This window comes from Poeciliopsis prolifica, unplaced genomic scaffold (genome assembly GCF_027474105.1).
Source record: "Poeciliopsis prolifica strain line A6 unplaced genomic scaffold, Auburn_PproV2 SCAFFOLD151, whole genome shotgun sequence".
In the NCBI taxonomy this organism is placed as follows: domain Eukaryota; kingdom Metazoa; phylum Chordata; class Actinopteri; order Cyprinodontiformes; family Poeciliidae; genus Poeciliopsis; species Poeciliopsis prolifica.
This window is the reverse complement of record NW_026562526.1, coordinates 433,045-456,690: the sequence shown is the minus strand read 5'-3', so window position 1 is coordinate 456,690 and position 23,646 is coordinate 433,045. Positions and strand designations below refer to the sequence as shown.

At 49.4% G+C, this 23,646-nt stretch overlaps 1 pseudogene; it reads right to left on the bottom strand.

Moving 5' to 3' along the window:
• Positions 1-98: 98 nt before the first annotated feature.
• LOC129355936 (ninein-like protein) lies at positions 99-22,709 on the bottom strand (annotated as a pseudogene).
• Positions 22,710-23,646: the final 937 nt, after the last annotated feature.

Sequence of the window (23,646 nt, the reverse complement as noted above, 5' to 3'; positions counted from 1 at the left end):
GGGGAGGCCACGCCCACCAGTTCACACACAGTGACACTGAGCCGACAGGTTAGAAAACTTTGAAAGAAATTTGATCAAATTAAAAAAATTCACATAAATTATATTAAAAACATTTATTACAAATAATCAGTTTTTTATCAAATTAAAGCTGAATAATTTCAGAAAGAAAACAATCTGAAGAAAATAAGAAAAAAAAGAAAATCGGCTTCAAACGTCTGCGTGGAACCAGAGCAGCTAAAAACGCCAGGAGATGAGCTCTGATTGGATGCCTCCTTGCTGAAGGTCGTCGGCTCCCAGCTACAGGTCAGCTGGAGGTCATGGCGGCGGCCACCACCTCCCTCAGTAGCACCCCCAGTGCTGTGACCTTGTCCTCCAGCTGATCTTTCTTCTTCTCTGCCTGTTTCTGCCGCAGCTCTGTAACCTGCAGCGCCGCCAGCAGCTGCGCATTCTGCAGGTGCAGCTCCTTCAGCGCGCCGCTCATCTTGTTGCTCCGCTCCATCTGGACAGAACCAAAGGTCAGAACCCGAGGTCAGAATGGGCTGGCGAGTGGCCGCCAACAGAATCACAGACTCACCTGCTCCTTCAGCTGCTGCACGTTGTCCTGCAGCACGCCGCGCAGCACCTTGACCTGCGCTTCCAGCCCCGAGGCCCGCTGCTGCAGCGCCGCCGCCGTTTTGTCGAACTGTTCCTGAAGGCAGCACAGAGGCAGCCGTCAGAACCAGAACCTGTACAGCTGGGCCGGTTCTGGTTCTGAACCCACCTGCTTCAGACTGGCCTGGGATCTGCTCTGCTTCAGCTGCAGCTCCAGCTGCGCCTGTCGCTGCTGGCTCCGTCCCCGCTCTGCCTGCAGCTCCGCCTGCAGCTGCTCAAGCAGCTGCCTGCTGCCCGCATGCTCCTGCAGCCGCCGCAGCTGCTGCGCCTTTGCCACGCCTAATTCCGCATCCACCCGCTGCGCCTGCAAACACACACATGGGTTCTGACCCGGTTCTGACTCTGTTCTTCTGCTCTAGGTGAGGTGGAGCAGCAACTTTGCTAAAATCGCTTGTTGTTTAAATCTAGATGGTCTTTAATCAGATCATCACAAACTTTATGATCTGATGGTGTTAGCCTGCCTGCTAGCTCAGAACGTTAGCTCAGACCGTTAGCCTGACTCCTAGCTCAGAACGTTAGCTCAGACCGTTAGCCTGCCTGCTAGCTCAGAACATTAGCCTGACAGATAGCTCAGAACATTAGCTTAGACCATTAGCCTGACTCCTCGCTCAGAACGTTAGCCTGACTCCTAGCTCAGAACGTTAGCTCAGACCGTTAGCCTGACTGCTAGCTCAGAACATTAGCTCAGATCGTTAGCCTGACTGCTAGCCCAGAACATTAGCTCAGACCGTTAGCCAGACTCCTAGCTCAGAACGTTAGCTCAGACCGTTAGCCTGACTGCTAGCTCAGAACATTAGCTCAGATCGTTAGCCTGACTGCTAGCCCAGAACATTAGCTCAGACCGTTAGCCAGACTCCTAGCTCAGAACGTTAGCTCAGACCGTTAGCCTGACTGCTAGCTCAGAACATTAGCTCAGACCGTTAGCCTGAGGACGTTAGCTTCTCTCTGTGAATCACTCAGAGGATTCACCGTCTCCTGACCTTATGCTGATGGACTCTCTGCTCTCTCTTATCTGATTCTGGTCCGGTTCTAACCCAATTCCTGTCCGGTTCTGACCTGCTCCTCTGCCTGTGTCCGCGCCGTCTCCGCCTGGTCCAGTCTGGACTTCAGGTTCTGCTGCTCCTGGTTCAGGCACGTCATCATGGGTCCAGTCTGGACCCGGTTCTACAGGTTCCAGACTGGACCTGTGGTTAATCGTGAAGCCCCGCCCCCTGGTACCTGGTGCTGCAGCTCCTGGTTCCGGACTGTCAGTTTGTGGGTGTGCAGGTTCTGCTGCAGCTCTGCTTTCTCCTCCATCAACCTCTGGGCCTCAGCCTGTTGCTCCTCCACCTGCAGCCAAGAAATCCAATCTGAACCTGGTCAGAATCAGTCAGAATCGGGTCAATCATAAAGGCTGCAGAAGAGCTCACCTTACTGAGTGCTTCCCTCAGCTTCCTGTGGAGTTCCGACACTTCCTGGGCACAGCCCCACTTCTCCTGCGTGGCGGCCAGCAGCTGGCAGCGCAGCAGCTCATCTCAGCCTGCAGGGCAGCGACATGCTGCTGCACCTGCTGCTGCACCTGCTGCTGCACCTGCTCCACCTGCAGGACAAGAAGCTGCAGCTACAGCCTGACTCCAGCAGGGGGAGATGCTCTAATCCCTGTTAATGTTGGACTGGACAGAATGGCTGATCTTGATCATTAGACTTTAGGTCAAACTCATATTTATTACTGTTATTATGAAGCATTTCTTTGACTTCACTGAAGAACCATCCTGTCATCTTTCACTGCTGATTGAAAACATCGAGTTAAATATGAGAATTATTTAGTTACACAATGACACGATTCTGAAATCGTGTCATTGTGTAACTATGACACGAAGCTTCTGGAACAGAAGCTCTTAGCAGTTCTATTGCTCATACTACAGGGGCGTGTCTCTCATCAAAGGGGCAAGTCTCTCATCATAAGGGCGTGTCTCTCATCATAGGGGTGTGTCTCTCATCATAAGGGCGTGTCTCTCATCATAGGGGCGTGTCTCATACTACAGGGGCGTGTCTCTCATCATAAGGGCGTGTCTCTCATCATAAGGGCGTGTCTCTCATCAAAGGGGCAAGTCTCTCATCATAGGGGCGTGTCTCTCATCAAAGGGCGTGTCTCTCATCATAAGGGCGTGTCTCTCATCAAAGGGGCAAGTCTCTCATCATAGGGGCGTGTCTCTCATCAAAAGGGGCGTGTCTCTCATCATAAGGGCGTGTCTCTCATCAAAGGGGCAAGTCTCTCATCATAGGGGCGTGTCTCTCATCAAAGGGGCGTGTCTCTCATCATAAGGGCGTGTCTCTCATCAAAGGGGCGTGTCTCTCATCATAGGGGCGTGTCTCTCATCAAAGGGGCGTGTCTCATATACAGGGGTGTCTCTCATCATAAGGGCGTGTCTCTCATCATAGGGCGTGTCTCTCATCATAAGGGGCGTGTCTCTTATCATAAGGGCGTGTCTCTCATCATAAGGGGCGTGTCTCTCATCATAGGGCGTGTCTCTCATCATAAGGGCGTGTCTCTCATCAAAGGGGCAAGTCTCTCATCATAGGGGCGTGTCTCTCATCATAAGGGCGTGTCTCTCATCAAAGGGGCAAGTCTCTCATCATAGGGGCGTGTCTCTCATCAAAGGGGCGTGTCTCTCATCATAAGGGCGTGTCTCTCATCAAAGGGGCAAGTCTCTCATCATAGGGGCGTCTCTCATCAAAGGGCAAGTCTCTCATCATAGGGGGTTGTCTCTCATCAAAGGGGCGTGTCTCTCATCATAAGGGCGTGTCTCTCATCAAAGGGGCAAGTCTCTCATCATAGGGGCGTCTCTCATCAAAGGGCGTGTCTCATCATAAGGGCGTGTCTCTCATCAAAGGGGCGTGTCTCTCATCATAGGGGCGTGTCTCTCATCAAAGGGGCGTGTCTCATACTACAGGGGCGTGTCTCTCATCATAAGGGCGTGTCTCTTATCATAAGGGCGTGTCTCTCATCATAAGGGGCGTGTCTCTCATCATAAGGGGCGTGTCTCTTATCATAAGGGCGTGTCTCATCATAAGGGGCGTGTCTCTCATCATAGGGGCGTGTCTCTCATCAAAGGGGCGTGTCTCATACTACAGGGGCGTGTCTCTCATCATAAGGGCGTGTCTCTCATCATAGGGGCGTGTCTCTCATCATAAGGGGCGTGTCTCTCATCATAAGGGGCGTGTCTCTCATCATAGGGGCGTGTCTCTCCTCATAAGGGGCGTGTCTCATACTACAGGGGCGTGTCTCTCATCATAGGGGCGTGTCTCTCATAAAAGGGGCGTGACTCTCAGGGGCGTGTCTCTCATCAAAGGGGCGTGACTCTCATCATAGGGGCGTGACTCTCATCATAGGGACGTGACTCATCATAAGGGAGTGTCTCTCATCAAAGGGGCGTGTCTTTCATCATAGGGGAGTGTCTCATACTACAGGGGAGTGTCTCATCATAGGGGCGTGTCTCTCATCAAAGCGGAGTGTCTCTCATCATAGGGGCGTGTCTTTCATCATAGGGGCGTGTGTCTCATCAAAGGGGCGTGACTCATACTACAGGGGAGTGTCTCATCAAAGGGGAGTGTCTCATCAAAGGGGAGTGTCTTTCATCAAAGGGGCGTGTCTCTCATCATAAGGGCGTGTCTCTCATCATAAGGGCGTGACTCTCATAGGTACGTGTCTCATCAAAGGGGCGTGTCTCTCATCATAAGGGCGTGACTCTCATAGGTACGTGTCTCATCAAAGGGGCGTGACTCTCATCATAGGGGCGTGTCTTACTGTGAGTGTGTTGTGCCGCCGGCTGCATATCTTACGTTGCATTTCTGCTGCTGCTGGTCTTTCTGCAGATCCTCCCTCTCCTCCTCCACCTTCTGTAGCTCCGCCCTCACCCCGCTAAGCTCCGCCTTCACATTGCTGAGGTCCGCCTCCAGCTGCCTCACCTGAAACAACAGCACCCGTCAGCACCAACAGCTTTTACCTTTGAACTCTGCCCTATCCGCCAAACTAACAGCAGCCCCTCCTCTTCCTGTTCCTTGGTAACGGTTGCTAGGCGCTCCCGCAGCATCAGCACCGTCTCTGCTCGCTATGGAGACGGTTGCTAAGGTTGCTGTTGTCACTGCTGAGCTGCAGGTTCCTGCCACTCAGGTCCAGAACCTCCTCACGGTACCGGGAGTTCTGCAGCGGGAGAAGCGGGTCAGGAGTCTGGAGGCCTGGACCACCTCCGACAACCAGAACCTGCAGATTCTGGACCAACACCGACCGGACCAGGAGGTTCTGATGCCTCCAGCTCAGAAAACATAGTAAAGTTCTCTGTTGCCTCACTGGGAGCCTCCAGAACCTTTATTGTGGAAAGTCTGACAGTCTGGCTGCACTTGCGGGCCGGGTCAGAACCTCTCTGTGGAGCCGCTCCTCCTCTCTCTGCTCCTCTCCTGCTCCTCCTCCACCTCTTGCTGCCTCCTCCTGTTAGCAGAACAGCGGACCGGGTCAGACTCATCCAGAACCGGTAGCAGGTCAGAACCCAGACCTGGAGCCGGACTCACCTCCTGTTCTCAGACTCATCCTCCAGGTTCTGGACCGTCTGCTGCAGAACCTTCAGCCTCTCCTGCAGAGCCGCATTCTCCGACCGGACCGCCTCCAGCTGTGCCCTGCAGGACAGAACCCAACAGAACCTGAAGATACACAACCTGAACCGGAACCAGAACCGGAACCGAGCAGTTAGTTCACATAGAAAGGACCTGATTGGTCCATGAAATTCATGCAGTTAAGAGTATTGGCTGGTTAGAGATGGAGCCGTGCGTTCTGATTGGCCGGTTAGAGATGGAGCCGTGCGTTCTGATTGGCCGTAGATGGATGTGCGTGCGTTCTGATTGGCCGGTTAGAGATGGAGCCGTGCGTTCTGATTGGCCGGTTAGAGATGGAGCCGTGCGTTCTGATTGGCCGGTTAGAGATGGAGCCGTGCGTTCTGATTGGCCCGTTAGAGATGGAGCCGTGCGTTCTGATTGGCCGGTTAGAGATGAAGCCGTGCGTTCTGATTGGCCGGTTAGAGATGGAGCCGTGCGTTCTGATTGGCCGTACAGACCTGCTCCAGTCCACTTTCGCTGACAAACCTGTGAGGTCCGGTCTGGTCGGCCTGGTCCTCCCAGTCGGTCCGGACCTCCAGCTCCAGAACCAGGTTCTCCAACTCCACCAGTTGCCGGGCCAGCCTCCTCTTCTCTGTGTCAAAGTTCTGTTGGGTTCTGCTCAGCTGGTTCTGGGAGTCCAGCAGGGCCCGTTGCAGCTCCGAGGTTCTGGAGGTGGCGCTGAGAGAGCACAGCTCCTCCTCCATCTCCACGATCTGGGAGGACAGCTGGTCCACCAGAACCATGTAGGTTCTGTTCTCCTGGCCCAACCAGGTCGCCTCCTCCTGCAGCAGGGAGGTCCGGTTCTGCTCCTCCTGCAGCGCTTCCCTCAGCGCCATCTCAACGCTCCTGATCCGGTTTAGGGAGTCCGACCCGGTTCTGAGGAGCAGAACTGCCTGCTGCTCCACTGGCTCCGCCCCCTCCAAGCCAGCCTGCGATTGGCCGGACCATGGGGCCGCTTCTTCCCTCCTGCTCACAGCGGCAGCTCGGCTGTGATTGGCTGCGGGACGCTTTGTGACGCCAGTCTGTGATTGGCCCACTTACCTGATGCGCATCACTTCCTGCTGTGCGTGCAGCTTAAGCTCCGCCTCCAGCTGCTCCTTCTCGGCACTCAGCTTCTGCACCAGGTTGCTGATCTCTCTGGCGTAGTTCTGCTCCAGCTCGGCCCGCTCTCGCTGCACCCTGAACAGAACCGGAACCGGGTCACTGTAGCGTTCTGACCCGGCAGAACCCACAGGAACCAGCAGGCGGCAGACCTGCGCTGCTCCTCAGCGGTAAGCCCTGCTCCCTGCTGGTTCTGGAGGCGGGTCAGCGCCTCCTTCAGCTGCTGCTCCACCTGGACCTTCTGCTCCTCCAGCTCACTGATCTCCACCTGATGAAGAAACAACATCATCATCCTCAGCAGCAGCTGGACCTCTGGTTCTGGTTCTGGTCTGGCTCACCTTGAAGGCCTGGCAGATGTCCTTCCTTTCCACCTCCATGTTCTGCTTCATCATGTCCAGCTGCCGCTCGTAGTAGTTCATCTGAGGGAGAGGAGGACGAAAAGTAAGAGGTTCTGCTGGACCAGAACCGGTACCATCGAGCCATCAGCAGAACCGGTACCTGGGTCTCCAGCTGGATGTGCAGCTGCTGCAGCTCCTCCTGGTGGCTCTCCTTCAGCTGCTGCAGCGCCAGCTCCGACTGGATGCTCCTCATGTCCGGGTCGCCTGGGGAGGAGAGACCGGGTCAGAACCAGAACCAGAACCAAACCCAGAAGAGAACAGGAACTCACTGAGAGACATGGTGCCGCTCACACACCAACACACACTCTGCTGCTCTGCAGGTGTGTGTTAGTGGGCGGGGCTTAGCCAGACCTGCAGGTTCTGGCAGCCTGTGACTCAGCGGCTCGGTCCGGCCCGTTCTCCCGGTTCCAAAGCTTCCAGAACCTTCCCCCATTAGAACCTGGCTGACGGCTCTTATTGTGAAGGGAAGGCAGTGGTTGCTATGGTGATTCTGTCCCACAACATCGTTCATGATTGGACAAAAATCTGAGCCTGAAAGCATCAGAACCTTCTGGTTCCTCATGATTCTGGGTCAACAGAACCTCCAGGTCCAGACCCTCCGGAACCAACCAGAACCGATCAGAACCAGACCCACTTAGAGGGAGAGAAACAAGCACCTCTCTGATTGGACAGAAACCAGGAGAGAGGAACTCTCTCAAGTCCAGAAGGTTCTGAATATTTGATCGGGTCAGAACCATAACCGGGTCGGGTAAAGTTCTAGTTCCTTCATCAGCCAATCAGAGAGCAGGAAACAGGTTCTGGTTCTGACCCGGCCAGGCTGCTGTGGTACCTGCTGCGTCGCGCTGGCTGCCGGCGCCCCCTGGTGGCCTGGAGGACCTTCTGCTGCTCCTCCGGGCCTCCAGCAGCTCTGAGCTCAGCTCGTCGTTTCTGTCCTGCAGCTCCTGAACGCACCACGGACACAGGTGAGCGTCCTGCTGGGCTCTGAAGTTCTGCCGGGTCTGACCGGTACTGGACCTACCCTGCACTGGCGCTGGGACTCTCTGAGCAGCTCACAGAACCGTTCCTCATGGCTCAGGCCGGCGCCGGCCGGGTCCAAACCACCGAGCTGTCAGAACATTGAGAGCAGAGCAGTCAGCGGAGCGGCCCAGCGGTTCTGATCCGTTCGCAGCAGACACGGGCTCATCAAACATTCATCAGGAGAGTTGGAAACGAAACCGGACCCGGCTGGGTTTCACTAACACCCGGCCCGGAGCACCTGGACTGGAGCACCAGACCGGGTCGGGGCAGGCCGGTTCTGGTCACCTTGTGTAGCAGCAACTGGTCCAGATCCATCTGCAACCTCTGAACAGAACCATCTGCTTCCCTCAGCGCCGACTGCAAGGCGCAGAGGTCCTGCTGCTGGCGCTGCTTCTCCTGGAGCACAGAACCAGCAGATCTGGGTCAGAACCAGCAAAACTGGGTCAGAACCAGCAGAACTGGGTCAGAACCAGCAGAACCAACCTGTGCGACGGCATCCAGCTCCTCCTGAAGCTCCGCCTCCTTGGCCCGCAGCAGCTGCAGCTCCTGCAGCAGCGCGCTGCGCTCTCGCTCGCCCTGCTGCAGCAGCGCCTCGCTCTCCTGCTCCGCTTGCAGCCGCAGCGCCGCAGCTCGGCGCCTGAAGTCCGACTCCAGATCCCTGTTGGGTCAGAACGGTCCATCAGAACCGACCTTCGTCTCCCGCACACACTTTATGGGTCAGAACTTTACAGAACCTCCTCTGACCCGTCCGGCTCCAGAACCGAGTCCTACCTGATCCGGTTCTGGTTGAGCGCCTCCATGCTGGCGTGCCGGTCGTCCGCCTCCCGGACAAGCTGCAGGTTCTGCTGGTCGGCCCGGTCCAGATCGGACCTCAACTTGTCCCTCCCTGCTGGCCTGCTCCAACGCCTCCCTGGAAGACAGGAGGCGTCAGAACCGGGTCCGGGCGGGCCAACTCGGGCCAGCCGGTTCTGGAGCCTACTGCAGGTGCTGGATCTCGGTCCTGTAGGAGATGAGCGCCGCCTGGTGGACAGAGTTAGAGCTCAGCAGCAGCTCGTTGTCCAGAACCAGGGTCAGGTCCGATAGGCTGAGCCGCTCCTCCAGGGGGAAGTCCAGGCTCTGCACACACACACACACACACACACACACACACACACACACACACACACACACACACCACACACACACACACACACACACACACACACAGCTTTACAGAACCAGACCTACCAGCAAGGGGCGCTGCTCAGACTAATGCTGCAGATTGAAGGTTCTGGATGCAGGTTTGTCCAGCTGACAATCGATTATTGGGTCGAGTTTATTTGATTTATTGGTAAATCCTGATCAGATCATCATGGTGGGACCTTTAACCTTCATACTGACTCTGATGCCGTTAGCCTGAATGTAGCTTCAGCGCTAGCTCAGACCGTTAGTTTCAATTCTAGCTTCGAAGCCTGAGCTAGCTTCTTCGTTAACGACCTAGCTCACAAGCTTTGAAGCTAACATGCATGATGAAGGCTGGTGATGTTGACCAATTTGCTCTCGTCGTATTGAACGTTTGTCTTATTGAAGTTTTTCTAGGATTTTAGAGAAGAGAGACAGGCATGTAATTAGTGACTATTGCCAGTTAGCAAAGATCAAATCCATGATTTAATTAATCATGGATTTTCATTTTGTTGGGAAACGATAAATTACAAACGTAAGTGTTTAGAGATTCCCTCAGTCACCATTTTAATGGTTTTCATGTGAGATCATCCATCAGTGGAGGCTTTACCTTTACATTCATTCACAATATCACAATATCTCTAATTGAGGTTCAGATACATAATTTAGATGAGTTGCTGTTTTTATTGCAGTTATTTTTTCAGCTAAGTGAGCTCCCATATTCACAAAATAACTATTGAATTGATCTACATTCTTTATATTTGTAATATTCTGGTCATTATCTAAAAAATACTGTGGATAATTGTTAAATTTAGATGTTTTCCTGATAACACTATTTAAAATGTTCAATGTCGCCTTAGTATTTTTATTACTATCCAATGATTTATAGTAATATTCTTTTTTACATGGCCTTATAATATTTGTTAACTCATTTTTATTATCTTATATTTGTTGTCTGTACCAGAAGTTGTATGTTTTATAAATTCGCTAAAACGTTTGGTTTTCTTTTTAAATTTTTTGTTTCCTTTTGTAGCCTGGCGACCTGTCCAGGTGACCCCGCCTCTCCCGACCCGTCTCCCGCCCCACTAGGGTCAAGGGTGAACAGACAATGGATGGATGGTTCCTTTTGTAATCCACTGCTCATTTTTCTGCTTTTCATTTTATTTTCCTTAACTAGACAGTTTTTGTCATATAGTAATTTAAATATTCTTAAATTCTTCATAGGGTGAATTCACATCATTCTCTCTATAAATTAATCTCTGTTCATGAGTCACCAAACCAGCTTTTAGTGCCTTCAGTGAATCTTCTAACTGAACCGTCTGTATGATTGATGTTTTGATCAGTTTTGTTGCAGTTACAGTCATAAACTGTGAATACTGCTAAATGCCAACAGGCCGTCACAAACTCTAAAAACGCAGCGAGTCGCCTCATTCGCTCGCTGAACGCCTTCTGCTTATCAGCCTTCTGTGTCATCCACAGCTTTCTCTGTAAACTGCAGGCTGGATTTAATCTCATGCACTTCTCTTGTCAGCTCATGCAATAAATCACAGATCCATAGCCGATAAATCGCAAATCCATAGCCGATAAATCGCAGATCCATAGCCGATAAATCACAGATCCATAGCCGATAAATCGCAAATCCATAGCCGATAAATCGCAGATCCATAGCCGATAAATCACAGATCCATAGCCGATAAATCACAGATCCATAGCCGATAAATCACAGATCCATAGCTGATCTTTCTCTGATCTAGGACAGAACATCTGCATCATGTTGGTCTGAAGGGAACAGCAGTAAACTGGTTTAGTCCCATCTGTCCCACTGATCCCAGTTTGTTCCTGAATGATAAACATTCTTCAGACTGCTGGGTTACTGGTGGAGTCACACTGGGCTCTGGGCTCGGCCCAGTTCAGCAGATAGGATCAAAGCTGGTGATACTCAGATATTTCCAGAAATTCAGATTAGTCTAATCTGTCAAGATTACAGACAGGAAATGAAAACCTGCTGCCAGTTTTAGACTGTTTATCAGATTATTATTATTATTATTGTTTTTCTGTTATTTGTTGTTGACAATGAGTCTCTAGAGATGTTCATAATAATAAAGACACCCTGAATATTTGTGGTGTTAAACCTTCCTGACCTGCTGGCCGGGGTCATCCTGAGCTCCTCCTGTAGTCATGATGCTACCGGCTGCTGCAGGACGACCTGGCCTCTCCCCTCTCCTTCTTCTTCTACTACTCTCCAGTTTGCACCGTTTGCTGTCATTGTAACTTTTTATTTCCTGTTATTTCTGTCCATGGCAGCTCTGGGTTCTGATTGGCTGATTCTTTCCTGGAGGCGGCTGACATGATGCTGATCGCTCTCCCTCTCCTGCTGTTTCTACTTTCATGAACATCAGAAATGATCCAACATCAGTTCATCTGACCCGGTTCTGGTTCTGCTGTGTGTTCTCTAACCTCCAGCTGATCACCGACTGTCTTCATTAAATGTAACAAATATATAAAGTTATTTACCCAGAACATACATGAAAAACTAAAGAAAAGCATCTAGAAGAATGACCTTCTATTCTATTAGCATTTTCTAGATCTAAAATTATCAGCATCAGTTCAGCAGTGAAGTTTTTCCAAATCAACCATGGATGAATATAGGACACCTCTGGTACCGACCCGACCCGGTCTGACTAGAATGTGAGTGATCTGAGGTTCTGAGGTAATATGTTGTGCGGTCTGGATCAGGTCAGCAAGCAACCAGAACCAGAACCAGACAGAGTGTTCTGGGACTCCTCTTCTTCTGATTCCGGTGTAATCCAACAGAACCGGGTCTGGACCCACCTGCAGGATCTGGTGCTGTTCCTGATCCCGCCTCGGCCCACAGTGCCGCCACGCGCTCTGGGCTGGTGCCACCCGACCCGTCGTCCAGCCGGGTCAGAACCCTGGGGCCCACAGTGGCTGTCAGCAGGGAGCGGACCGGGCCGTCCGGTACCAGCTGCTGGTTCTGGATGGAGAGAGACAGGAAGGGATAAAATCTGCTAATCTGGATTATCCTGACCAGAACCGCCCGATTGAATCCAACTGATTTTACAGAACCCATTTGAATCGACGGCCCACACATTAGGAGAACCACTAGTTCTGGTTCTGGGCCCAGATAATCACCTGACTCTTGTCCATGCCGACCCATTGGGTCACCAGCCCGGTTCTGCAGACATCACAGACTGCAGCTGCCTGAGGAGAAACACCTGTTCACCTGCAGCTCTCCTTCTGACCCCGCCCAGCTGCTCACACTGCTAGCTGCTGATTGGTCAGCAGGCGGTGATGCCTTCAGGAGCATCGGGTCAAACTGGACCACAGTGAAACATTTATATCTCTTAACCGGGTTAGAGAGGTTCTGGATCAGCAATCTAAACCGGACCAGAACTTTAGTCTAACGGGCTCTTTGCAGGTCAGCTTCCGCGTTTGGGGAAAAGCGGCTCGGTCGTTTCCAGTCTGATGAAAATGTCATTTTACACTCGGCGCTTCAGCGCTTGTCAAAGCTGACAGTTAATGATGAACATCGATCCGAAGCCCCAACAATAAGCTGGAGGAAGGTTTTAAGATGTCTGCCTCGTGACACATTCACAGATACGAAGGTGAGTTTTACTTTCCTTAAACTTTGTGGCTGACATTAGCTGTCACTAATCTGTGCAGCCATCTGATTGGTGGAGCCGCAGGAGGAGCTGCAGCAGGGCCGTAACACAGAGGGGGCTGCAAGGGGGCTCTAAACTCCTATCTAGAGTTTTACAGACTATTGTGGAACAAAGAAAAACATGCAAAAATTACTCAAGTTTTTTATTAAACGATTAATTCTTCAGTTTCAGATTGTTTAATGGTTCAACATCAACAACGTTTAGGAAAAATTGTTGATGTTTATAAAATAAATGGCGATAACACAAGTATTGGTAAAACTGTAATTTTACATTGATTGGAGGAAGGTTGTTGTCAGCAGATGCTGAAAGTAACTAAAAAGTTACTAAAAAATGTAATTAGATTATTGAATCAAGTAGTCAGTAATCTAAGTTAATTTTTCAAGGAGTAATTAGTAATCGGATTAAAGTTTCTTTTTCAAATTAACTATGACATCAGTGATTATCAGTAATAATAAATAGTTATTCTAACAGAAATGGGAAAAATGACCCTGGTTAGAATTATAAATGCTTTTCTAAATAAAGTTTTATATTATTGCTTTTCATGCTGTAATTGATGGAGGTCTGTTATTTATAATAAAACTTTATTTTCAGTGTAGACTTTTTCTACTTCTATCATTAATAAAGTCTTAATTTAAAAAAATCCTCAATATTGCTCAGCATGGCTGCTGTTGTTTCAGTCGAAGTCTTTATTTCAGGTCGTTGTTAAAACAAAGACCTGAGTTTATTTCAATTCGTGTCTGAACAGAATATTCTTAGAAGATAATTTTACCCAGAGTGGCGCCCTCTGCAGGTCAGCTGACCGGATAGGGGTGGAGCTTAGTGTGGGGGCGGAGCTCCACAGAACCTTCCTGATGGTAACCCGTCCATCCCGGTTAGCATCTAATCTCTGGAGCAGAGTCCTGCAGACACAGTGGGATCATCAGGACTGGTTCAGCTGGTTCTGGTTCTGGGTCTGGAGGTCCAGCTACCTGCAGTTCCAGGTGATCACACACTGCAGCCACATCACATCCTGCTGCTCTTCCTCCTACGTCCTGCTGCTGATCTGCTGCAGAGAGGGCAGCAATTAAAGCTGCATTGTGTAACTTTTATAGAAAATGTTTTTCCGTATCGGTTTAATCCAGGGGTGGGCACTCCTGGTCCTCGAGGGCCGGTCTCCTGCAACTTTTAGATGTATCTCTACTTCAACACACCTGACTCAAATAATGAGGTTATTAGCGAGGCTCTGGAGAACTTGATTGCATTTAGGAGGTGATTCAGCTATTGGATTCAGGTGTGTTGGACCAGGGAGACAACCAAGAGTTGCAGGACACCGGCCCTCGAGGACCAGGAGTGCCCACCCCTGGTTTAACCCGTCACCAGTTTGTCAAGAGACAGATCGATCTTTGCCTTCCCATTGCTAAATAGAAACAACCAATCAGAGCCAGGAGTTGTGTCTTAGTGCTGTCAACCGTCCTCACTTTGCACAGGCTATGCTAGCTAGGTATAGCTAGCATAGCCTGTTATGAATGCTAAGGCTAGTTCGTAAGCATGAATGCAGATAAACAGTTGTTTCTCCACCATTCACACATTTAGCAGCGAGTACATGAGGGTGACTGGCAGTCCTAAGCCCTGCCTCTTGGCTCTGATTGGTTGTTTTTGATGCATTTCTTCAGATGGATCGATCTGTTCTCATTACAATCCGTCACAATATGGAGACAGTTTTAGCTAATATGGAAAAACACTGCAGCTTTAGGTCAGAACCTCAGACCCGGTTCTGGTTCCGATTTCTGATGCAGACTACCTTTATTGTGAAAGAGCTGCTGGTCCACCCTGCTGCTTCCTGTCTCTTCATCAGATTTCAGGCTCTGCAGAGAAAGCATGGAGCTGAGAGGAATCAGTGTGTGTTCAGTGTGTGTTCAGAGTGTGTGTGTGTTCAGTGTGTGTGTGTTCAGAGTGTGTGTGTGTTCAGAGTGTGTGTGTTCAGTGTGTGTTCAGAGTGTGTGTGTTCAGAGTGTGTGTGTTCAGAGTGTGTGTGTGTTCAGAGTGTGTGTGTTCAGTGTGTGTTCAGTGTGTGTGTGTTCAGAGTGTGTGTGTGTTCAGAGTGTGTGTGTGTTCAGAGTGTGTGTGTGTTCAGAGTGTGTGTGTGTTCAGAGTGTGTTCAGAGTGTGTGTGTGTTCAGAGTGTGTGTGTTCAGTGTGTTCAGTGTGTGTGTGTTCAGAGTGTGTGTGTTCAGTGTGTGTGTGTGTTCAGTGTGTGTGTGTTCAGAGTGTGTGTGTGTTCAGAGTGTGTGTGTGTTCAGAGTGTGTTCAGAGTGTGTGTGTGTTCAGTGTGTGTTCAGAGTGTGTTCAGTGTGTGTGTGTGTTCAGTGTGTGTGTTCAGTGTGTGTGTTCAGTGTGTGTGTTCAGTGTGTGTGTTCAGTGTGTGTTCAGTGTGTGTTCAGTGTGTGTGTGTTCAGTGTGTGTGTTCAGTGTGTGTTCAGAGTGTGTTCAGTGTGTGTGTGTTCAGAGTGTGTGTGTTCAGTGTGTGTGTGTTCAGTGTGTGTTCAGTGTGTGTTCAGTGTGTGTGTTCAGTGTGTGTGTGTGTTCAGAGTGTGTGTGTTCAGTGTGTGTTCAGAGTGTGTTCAGTGTGTGTGTTCAGTGTGTGTGTTCAGTGTGTGTGTGTTCAGAGTGTGTGTGTTCAGTGTGTGTGTGTTCAGTGTGTGTGTTCAGAGTGTGTTCAGTGTGTGTGTGTGTTCAGAGTGTGTGTGTTCAGTGTGTGTGTGTGTTCAGAGTGTGTGTGTTCAGTGTGTGTGTGTGTTCAGAGTGTGTGTGTTCAGTGTGTGTGTGTTCAGTGTGTGTGTGTTCAGTGTGTGTTCAGAGTGTGTTCAGTGTGTGTGTGTGTTCAGAGTGTGTGTGTTCAGTGTGTGTGTGTGTTCAGAGTGTGTGTGTTCAGTGTGTGTGTGTGTTCAGAGTGTGTGTGTTCAGTGTGTGTGTGTTCAGAGTGTGTGTTCAGTGTGTGTGTTCAGTGTGTGTGTGTGTGTTCAGTGTGTGTGTTCAGTGTGTGTGTTCAGTGTGTGTGTGTGTTCAGTGTGTGTTCAGTGTGTGTGTTCATTGTGTGTGTTCAGAGTGTGTGTGTTCAGTGTGTGTGTGTTCAGAGTGTGTGTGTTCAGTGTGTGTGTGTGTTCAGTGTGTGTGTGTGTTCAGAGTGTGTTCAGAGTGTGTGTGTGTTCAGTGTGTGTGTTCAGTGTGTGTGTTCAGTGTGTGTGTTCAGTGTGTTCAGTGTGTGTTCAGTGTGTGTGTGTGTTCAGTGTGTGTGTTCAGTGTGTGTTCAGAGTGTGTTCAGTGTGTGTGTGTGTTCAGTGTGTGTGTGTTCAGAGTGTGTTCAGTGTGTGTGTGTTCAGAGTGTGTGTGTTCAGTGTGTGTGTGTTCAGTGTGTGTGTTCAGTGTGTGTTCAGTGTGTGTGTTCAGTGTGTGTGTGTGTTCAGAGTGTGTGTGTTCAGTGTGTGTTCAGAGTGTGTTCAGTGTGTGTTCAGTGTGTGTGTTCAGAGTGTGTGTGTTCAGTGTGTGTGTGTTCAGTGTGTGTGTTCAGAGTGTGTTCAGTGTGTGTGTGTTCAGAGTGTGTGTGTTCAGTGTGTGTGTGTTTCAGTGTGTGTTCAGAGTGTGTGTGTTCAGTGTGTGTGTGTTCAGTGTGTGTTCAGTGTGTGTGTTCAGTGTGTGTGTGTTCAGAGTGTGTGTGTTCAGTGTGTGTTCAGAGTGTGTTCAGTGTGTGTGTTCAGTGTGTGTGTTCAGTGTGTGTGTGTTCAGAGTGTGTGTGTTCAGTGTGTGTGTGTTCAGTGTGTGTGTTCAGAGTGTGTTCAGTGTGTGTGTGTTCAGTGTGTGTGTGTGTTCAGAGTGTGTGTGTTCAGTGTGTGTGTGTTCAGAGTGTGTGTGTTCAGTGTGTGTGTTCAGTGTGTGTTCAGTGTGTGTGTGTTCAGTGTGTGTTCAGTGTGTGTGTGTTCAGAGTGTGTGTGTTCAGTGTGTGTGTGTTCAGTGTGTGTGTGTTCAGTGTGTGTTCAGAGTGTGTTCAGTGTGTGTGTGTGTTCAGAGTGTGTGTGTTCAGTGTGTGTGTGTTCAGAGTGTGTGTGTTCAGTGTGTGTGTGTTCAGAGTGTGTTCAGTGTGTGTGTTCAGTGTGTGTGTGTGTTCAGTGTGTGTGTTCAGTGTGTGTGTTCAGTGTGTGTGTGTGTGTTCAGTGTGTGTTCAGTGTGTGTGTTCATTGTGTGTGTGTTCAGTGTGTGTGTGTTCAGAGTGTGTGTGTTCAGTGTGTGTGTGTGTTCAGTGTGTGTGTGTTCAGAGTGTGTGTGTGTTCAGAGTGTGTTCAGAGTGTGTGTGTGTTCAGTGTGTGTGTTCAGTGTGTGTGTTCAGTGTGTGTGTGTTCAGTGTGTGTGTGTTCAGTGTGTGTTCAGTGTGTGTTCAGTGTGTGTGTGTTCAGTGTGTGTGTTCAGTGTGTGTTCAGAGTGTGTTCAGTGTGTGTGTGTGTTCAGTGTGTGTGTGTTCAGAGTGTGTTCAGTGTGTGTGTGTTCAGAGTGTGTGTGTTCAGTGTGTGTGTGTTCAGTGTGTGTTTCAGTGTGTGTTCAGTGTGTGTGTTCAGTGTGTGTGTGTGTTCAGAGTGTGTGTGTTCAGTGTGTGTTCAGAGTGTGTTCAGTGTGTGTGTGTTCAGAGTGTGTGTGTTCAGTGTGTGTGTGTTCAGTGTGTGTGTTCAGAGTGTGTTCAGTGTGTGTGTGTGTTCAGAGTGTGTGTTCAGTGTGTGTGTGTTTCAGTGTGTGTTCAGAGTGTGTGTGTTCAGTGTGTGTGTGTTCAGTGTGTGTTCAGTGTGTGTGTTCAGTGTGTGTGTTCAGTGTGTGTGTGTGTTCAGAGTGTGTGTGTGTTCAGTGTGTGTTCAGAGTGTGTTCAGTGTGTGTGTTCAGTGTGTGTGTTCAGTGTGTGTGTGTTCAGAGTGTGTGTGTTCAGTGTGTGTGTGTTCAGTGTGTGTGTTCAGAGTGTGTTCAGTGTGTGTGTGTGTTCAGTGTGTGTGTTCAGAGTGTGTGTGTTCAGTGTGTGTGTGTTCAGTGTGTGTGTTCAGAGTGTGTGTGTTCAGTGTGTGTGTGTTCAGTGTGTGTGTTCAGAGTGTGTGTTCAGTGTGTGTGTGTTCAGTGTGTGTTCAGAGTGTGTTCAGTGTGTGTGTGTGTTCAGTGTGTGTGTGTGTTCAGAGTGTGTGTGTTCAGTGTGTGTGTGTGTTCAGAGTGTGTGTGTTCAGTGTGTGTGTGTTCAGTGTGTGTGTGTTCAGTGTGTGTTCAGAGTGTGTTCAGTGTGTGTGTGTGTTCAGAGTGTGTGTGTTCAGTGTGTGTGTGTTCAGAGTGTGTGTGTTTCAGTGTGTGTGTGTTCAGAGTGTGTGTTCAGTGTGTGTTCAGTGTGTGTGTGTGTTCAGTGTGTGTGTTCAGTGTGTGTGTTCAGTGTGTGTGTGTGTGTTCAGTGTGTGTTCAGTGTGTGTGTTCATTGTGTGTGTGTTCAGAGTGTGTGTGTTCAGTGTGTGTGTTCAGTGTGTGTGTTCAGTGTGTGTGTTCAGTGTGTGTGTGTTCAGAGTGTAGTGTGTGTGTTCAGTGTGTGTGTTCAGTGTGTGTGTGTTCAGTGTGTGTGTTCAGTGTGTGTTCAGTGTGTGTGTGTTCAGAGTGTAGTGTGTGTGTTCAGTGTGTGTGTTCAGTGTGTGTGTGTTCAGTGTGTGTGTTCAGTGTGTGTGTTCAGTGTGTGTTCAGTGTGTGTGTTCAGAGTGTAGTGTGTTCAGTGTGTGTTCAGTGTGTGTGTTCAGTGTGTGTGTTCAGTGTGTGTTCAGTGTGTGTGTTCAGTGTGTGTGTGTTCAGTGTGTGTGTTCAGTGTGTGTGTTCAGTGTGTGTGTGTTCAGAGTGTAGTGTGTGTGTTCAGTGTGTGTGTGTTCAGTGTGTGTGTTCAGTGTGTGTGTTCAGTGTGTGTGTGTTCAGAGTGTAGTGTGTTCAGTGTGTGTGTTCAGTGTGTGTGTTCAGTGTGTGTGTGTTCAGTGTGTGTTCAGTGTGTGTGTTCAGTGTGTGTGTGTTCAGTGTGTGTGTTCAGAGTGTAGTGTGTGTGTTCAGTGTGTGTGTTCAGTGTGTGTGTTCAGTGTGTGTGTTCAGTGTGTGTGTGTGTGTTCAGTGTGTGTGTTCAGTGTGTGTGTTCAGTGTGTGTGTGTTCAGTGTGTGTTCAGTGTGTGTTCAGTGTGTGTGTTCAGAGTGTAGTGTGTGTGTTCAGTGTGTGTGTTCAGTGTGTGTGTTCAGTGTGTGTGTTCAGTGTGTGTGTTTTCAGTGTGTGTGTGTTCAGTGTGTGTGTTCAGTGTGTGTGTTCAGTGTGTGTGTTCAGAGTGTGTGTTCAGTGTGTGTGTGTTCAGTGTGTGTGTTCAGTGTGTGTGTGTTCAGAGTGTGTGTGTTCAGTGTGTGTGTGTTCAGTGTGTGTGTTCAGAGTGTGTGTGTGTTCAGAGTGTGTGTTCAGAGTGTGTGTTCAGTGTGTGTGTTCAGTGTGTGTGTTCAGTGTGTGTGTGTTCAGAGTGTGTGTTCAGTGTGTGTTCAGTGTGTGTGTTCAGTGTGTGTGTTTCAGAGTGTGTGTTCAGTGTGTGTGTTCAGTGTGTGTGTGTTCAGAGTGTGTGTGTTCAGAGTGTGTGTTCAGAGTGTGTGTTCAGTGTGTGTTCAGTGTGTGTGTTCAGAGTGTGTGTTCAGTGTGTGTGTGTTCAGTGTGTGTGTTCAGTGTGTGTGTGTTCAGAGTGTGTGTTCAGAGTGTAGTGTGTGTGTTCAGAGTGTGTGTTCAGAGTGTGTGTGTTCAGTGTGTGTGTTCAGTGTGTGTGTGTTCAGTGTGTGTGTGTTCAGTGTGTGTGTTCAGTGTGTGTTCAGTGTGTGTGTTCAGTGTGTGTGTTCAGTGTGTGTGTTCAGAGTGTGTGTGTTCAGTGTGTGTGTGTGTTCAGTGTGTGTGTTCAGAGTGTGTGTTCAGTGTGTGTGTTCAGTGTGTGTGTGTTCAGTGTGTGTGTGTTCAGTGTGTGTGTTCTGTGTGTGTGTTCAGTGTGTGTTCAGTGTGTGTTCAGTGTGTGTGTGTTCAGAGTGTGTGTTCAGAGTGTAGTGTGTGTTCAGTGTGTGTTCAGAGTGTGTGTTCAGTGTGTGTGTTCAGTGTGTGTGTGTTCAGTGTGTGTGTGTTCAGAGTGTGTGTTCAGTGTGTGAGTCCCAGCAGCAGTATAAACTGTAATCATAAGGAATTCCTGAGCAGATTTAGTTCTGCTGGATGAACAGCGACTTGGACGAACACACACACTGAACACACACACACACCACACACACACACACACACACACACACACACACACTGCTGAGAGAATTTGATCTGGTTCTGGTCCGGTTCTACAGCAGCTGATCCTGGTTCAGATTAAAGTCTGAGTAGAGATGCTGCAGCAGAACCGGAACTTTATCTAATGGTCCGATTTCATCTTTACTGACCTACCAACGTGCAATTAAGGACTAAAAGCTGGAATTTGGAGCAGCATATGCCACCTGTAGTAAAAGCATTCACCATCATCACCACTGTGATCAGTTCAGTTGAGAGCTGCAGGCGCTACGTGTTGCATTGGTTTTAGACGTTTCCTGCTGCAAGGAGCGGCCATATTGAACGCAAAGTCAGCCTTAAGTTTGTGAGTAGGAGGTCCAACTTCAATGGCCTTCCACTAAAAGTTTCCGAGTTCAGACTGTAATGAAATGCACAAAAAACTAAAGCTAAGGCTAATGCTAATGTCAGGGTCAAGGCTAAGGCTGCCAGAGCAGCTGATCATTCCAGGAGTTCAACCAGGTTCAATAAAAGAAGAATAAAACCTTCTGAAAACAGAAGATTTAGTTTATTCCAGTAGCATGGGTCTCTCCCTGGAGCGGGAAAAATCAGTGTGAGTGTCACTGTTCAGGATTCTTGATCATAGTATTAACTAATCTGCACATTTTTTAAGGAAAGATCCATTTTCAATAATAGCCTCAATAGCTATTATTGATGCAATAGTAGACTATCTCCAGGGCAACAATAATAACTGCTGGTTCAATTGCAGGTTTATTCAACATTTCAAGGAAAGAGGCGACCCGACCGCCACCCACACTGCGTTCTGCTAGAGGCAACATAAGCTAATATAGGCTAACAAAGGTTCACACAGGCTAACAGAGGCTAACACAGGCTAACAGAGGTTAACACAGGCTAACAGAGGCTAACACAGGCTAACAGAGGTTAACACAGGCTAACAGAGGCTAACACAGGCTAACAGAGGTTAACACAGGCTAACAGAGGTTAACACAGGCTAACAGAGGCTAACACAGGCTAACAGAGGTTAACACAGGCTAACAGAGGCTAACACAGGCTAACAGAGGCTAATAATAACCTGCTCACCTCCACGCTCTCCAAAGACGTGGACCGTCTCAGTTTGGCCCTGCGGACGCCGGGCGGAGACGAGTCCAGGTTCAGGTCCACGGGTTTGGTTCTGGTTGGGGTCGAGTCCAGGCTGGTACTGGACTGGGTTTCGGGTCGAGAGCGGCGGCCATAACGCTTTGCTCCCTTCACAAACTTTGGCTTTACCTCCTGCGGGACGGCTGCAGGAGGAAGAGGAGGAGGGGGAAGTCATCTGGCTGGGCCAGAACCAGAACCACTGACTACCGGACCCTGCAGTGTCTCACCTGACTCCAGGTAGCTGCTGTCGTCCTCTGAGGTGCTGAAGTCCAGAGAGTGGGACAGAACCACCACCAACCATTCTTAAATTCCTCAAAGTTCACCTGGAACACAAACAGAACCTGGACTGAGCCCGGCAGAACCCTGCAGAACCAATAGTTCTGGTCCAGTAGAACCGGTTACCCTGCCGTGGTGCCGCTCTCCCAGCAGCGTGTCCAACAGCAGCGGCAGGTGTGCGTCCAGCTGCAGCTTCCTGCTCAGCTCGGTCAGCTCCTCCCGGTCCAGGAAGCCCGTCGCCGTCGAATCGCAGCCGTCAAACTCCGCCCTCAGCTGGGTCACATAGCGGCTAGGCTCCGCCTCCTCCATCTGTGATGCTGTGAGACAACACAGCATCACGCTGTGTTGTCTCACCTGGCGGGAGCAGAGCGCGTTGTCATCTGACCAACAGAGTCACAGCAGGTTCAAACGTCCGGAACCGAGTCGTCCCATGCAGCCTCAGAACCTCCAGAACCCGTGAAGCTTGTGGAGTACCTCAGGGATGAGTCCTGGGTTCTATCAGAGTTCTAACAGTGGGAACCATCAGGGATCAGAACCGGGTTCCATAAAACTCCAGGTCCACAAACAGCAAACACACAGAACCGACCCAAAAAACAAGACCAAAGAAAATACACAGAAAAACATCACTTTCTGTCAACAAGACAGAACCACCGAGTCCCAGTAACCGACCACCGAGTCCCAGTAACCGACCAGAGCTGCTTTGTGTGTGAACTCGGTTCTGGTTCTGATAAACGTTTCTTCAGGTTAACAGGAAGTAGTTTCTCTCCACTGTCGCCACGCGCTTGCTCCAGAGGAACTGGGCTTCCTGACAGAAAAGTTTGGACCAGTTGGTGTTTTGAACAGGACCAGATTGGACCGAACTTCCTCAGCTACAGAACCAGCATCGTAGCTAGCCTTCAAATTAAAGTCTTAATTTCATGCCCGGTTCTAATGACCTGGTTCTGTTCCAGCGGTTCCAAAAGTCCTGAAGTCAGAATGAATCCATCTGTTGTGCGAGTTTCAGAATAAAAACCGAGTCCGCTCCTCGGTCCCTCGTTGTTTCCGGAGAGCCCTCGGCTCTGATCGGAGAGGCTCGCGGGCCGGAGAAGCTTCACCATGGGAACGGAGGCGCGCGCCGCAGGAACAAAAGGCTCGCGAGGCAAACCGAGACAGAAAGTTATGAAGTTTATATCCGCGCCGTTCGCTGCGGCCGGTTCGGACAGCGGAACCATCCGCTAACTGGGACTGACTTACCCACAGAAAGTTCTGCTCCGGTCCGGTCCGAACCTCACGGCTCCTCCATGGAAGAGATACTGGAGCTGAGTCAACCGCTACCGAACCGTTCCCGGAGCTGCTGACCCAAAGAACCGAGACGCGAACTGACCGGAGCAAAAACAAAGTCACAGACACAAAATCACTTCCGGTTTGATTTCAAAATAAGACACAAAACCACTCCATTTTTCAGCCGATTTCATGGTTTCTTTCTTCTGTCTTTTTCTTGAACTTATCCTCCATCAGTTAATTACCGTAAAATGCTTTAGATGTTTCATTTGCTGCATAATATTATTTGATGTCTTCAGTATCTTCTTACTCCAACAGGTATCACTTTATACCATTTACTTATTACTTACTACATTAGCTACTGTACAGTCATAATAAAGTTTAATTTAGTGTATTAAATTAACATATTTGAGCAAGCATTATTTAAAGCAACAAACAGTATTATTGGTATTAACTGAAGATTTACCTCTGGGCTCTCCAGCCAGAACCAGTTTAGCCAGTTAGAATGATGAACTGGTCCTAACGGTTGACTTAATTCAGACATGTCCAAAGTCCGGCCCGGGGCCAAATGCGGCCCGTGGTCAATTTTCATCCGGCCCGCAGCCTCCGTCATAGAATCAATAACGCCTGGCCGCGTGTAATACATTACTTGCGTTCTAAGTGCTGACATCTAGAGGCTCAAATAGGAACAGCAAATTAGTATGTGAGGCCCCCCAATTTTCTAAAATGGCGGCAATTAGCAAAAGGAGGAAAGTTGACTGCGAGGGCCGACGGTTCAAGGATGGGTGGAAATTGGACTATTTCTTCATTGAAATACGTAACAACTGTGTTTGCCTCATTTGTAAAGAGACAGTGGCTGTTTTTAAAGAGTTCAATGTGAAGCGACATTATCAAACTAAACATGCTGAGGCACATGACAAGATCACAGGTAATGAACGCAGCGAGAAACTGAAACACCTTGAAGCTAGCTTAATCTCACAGCAATATTTTACAAAAGCTCGAGAGTCAAACGAGAATGCTACAAAGGCTAG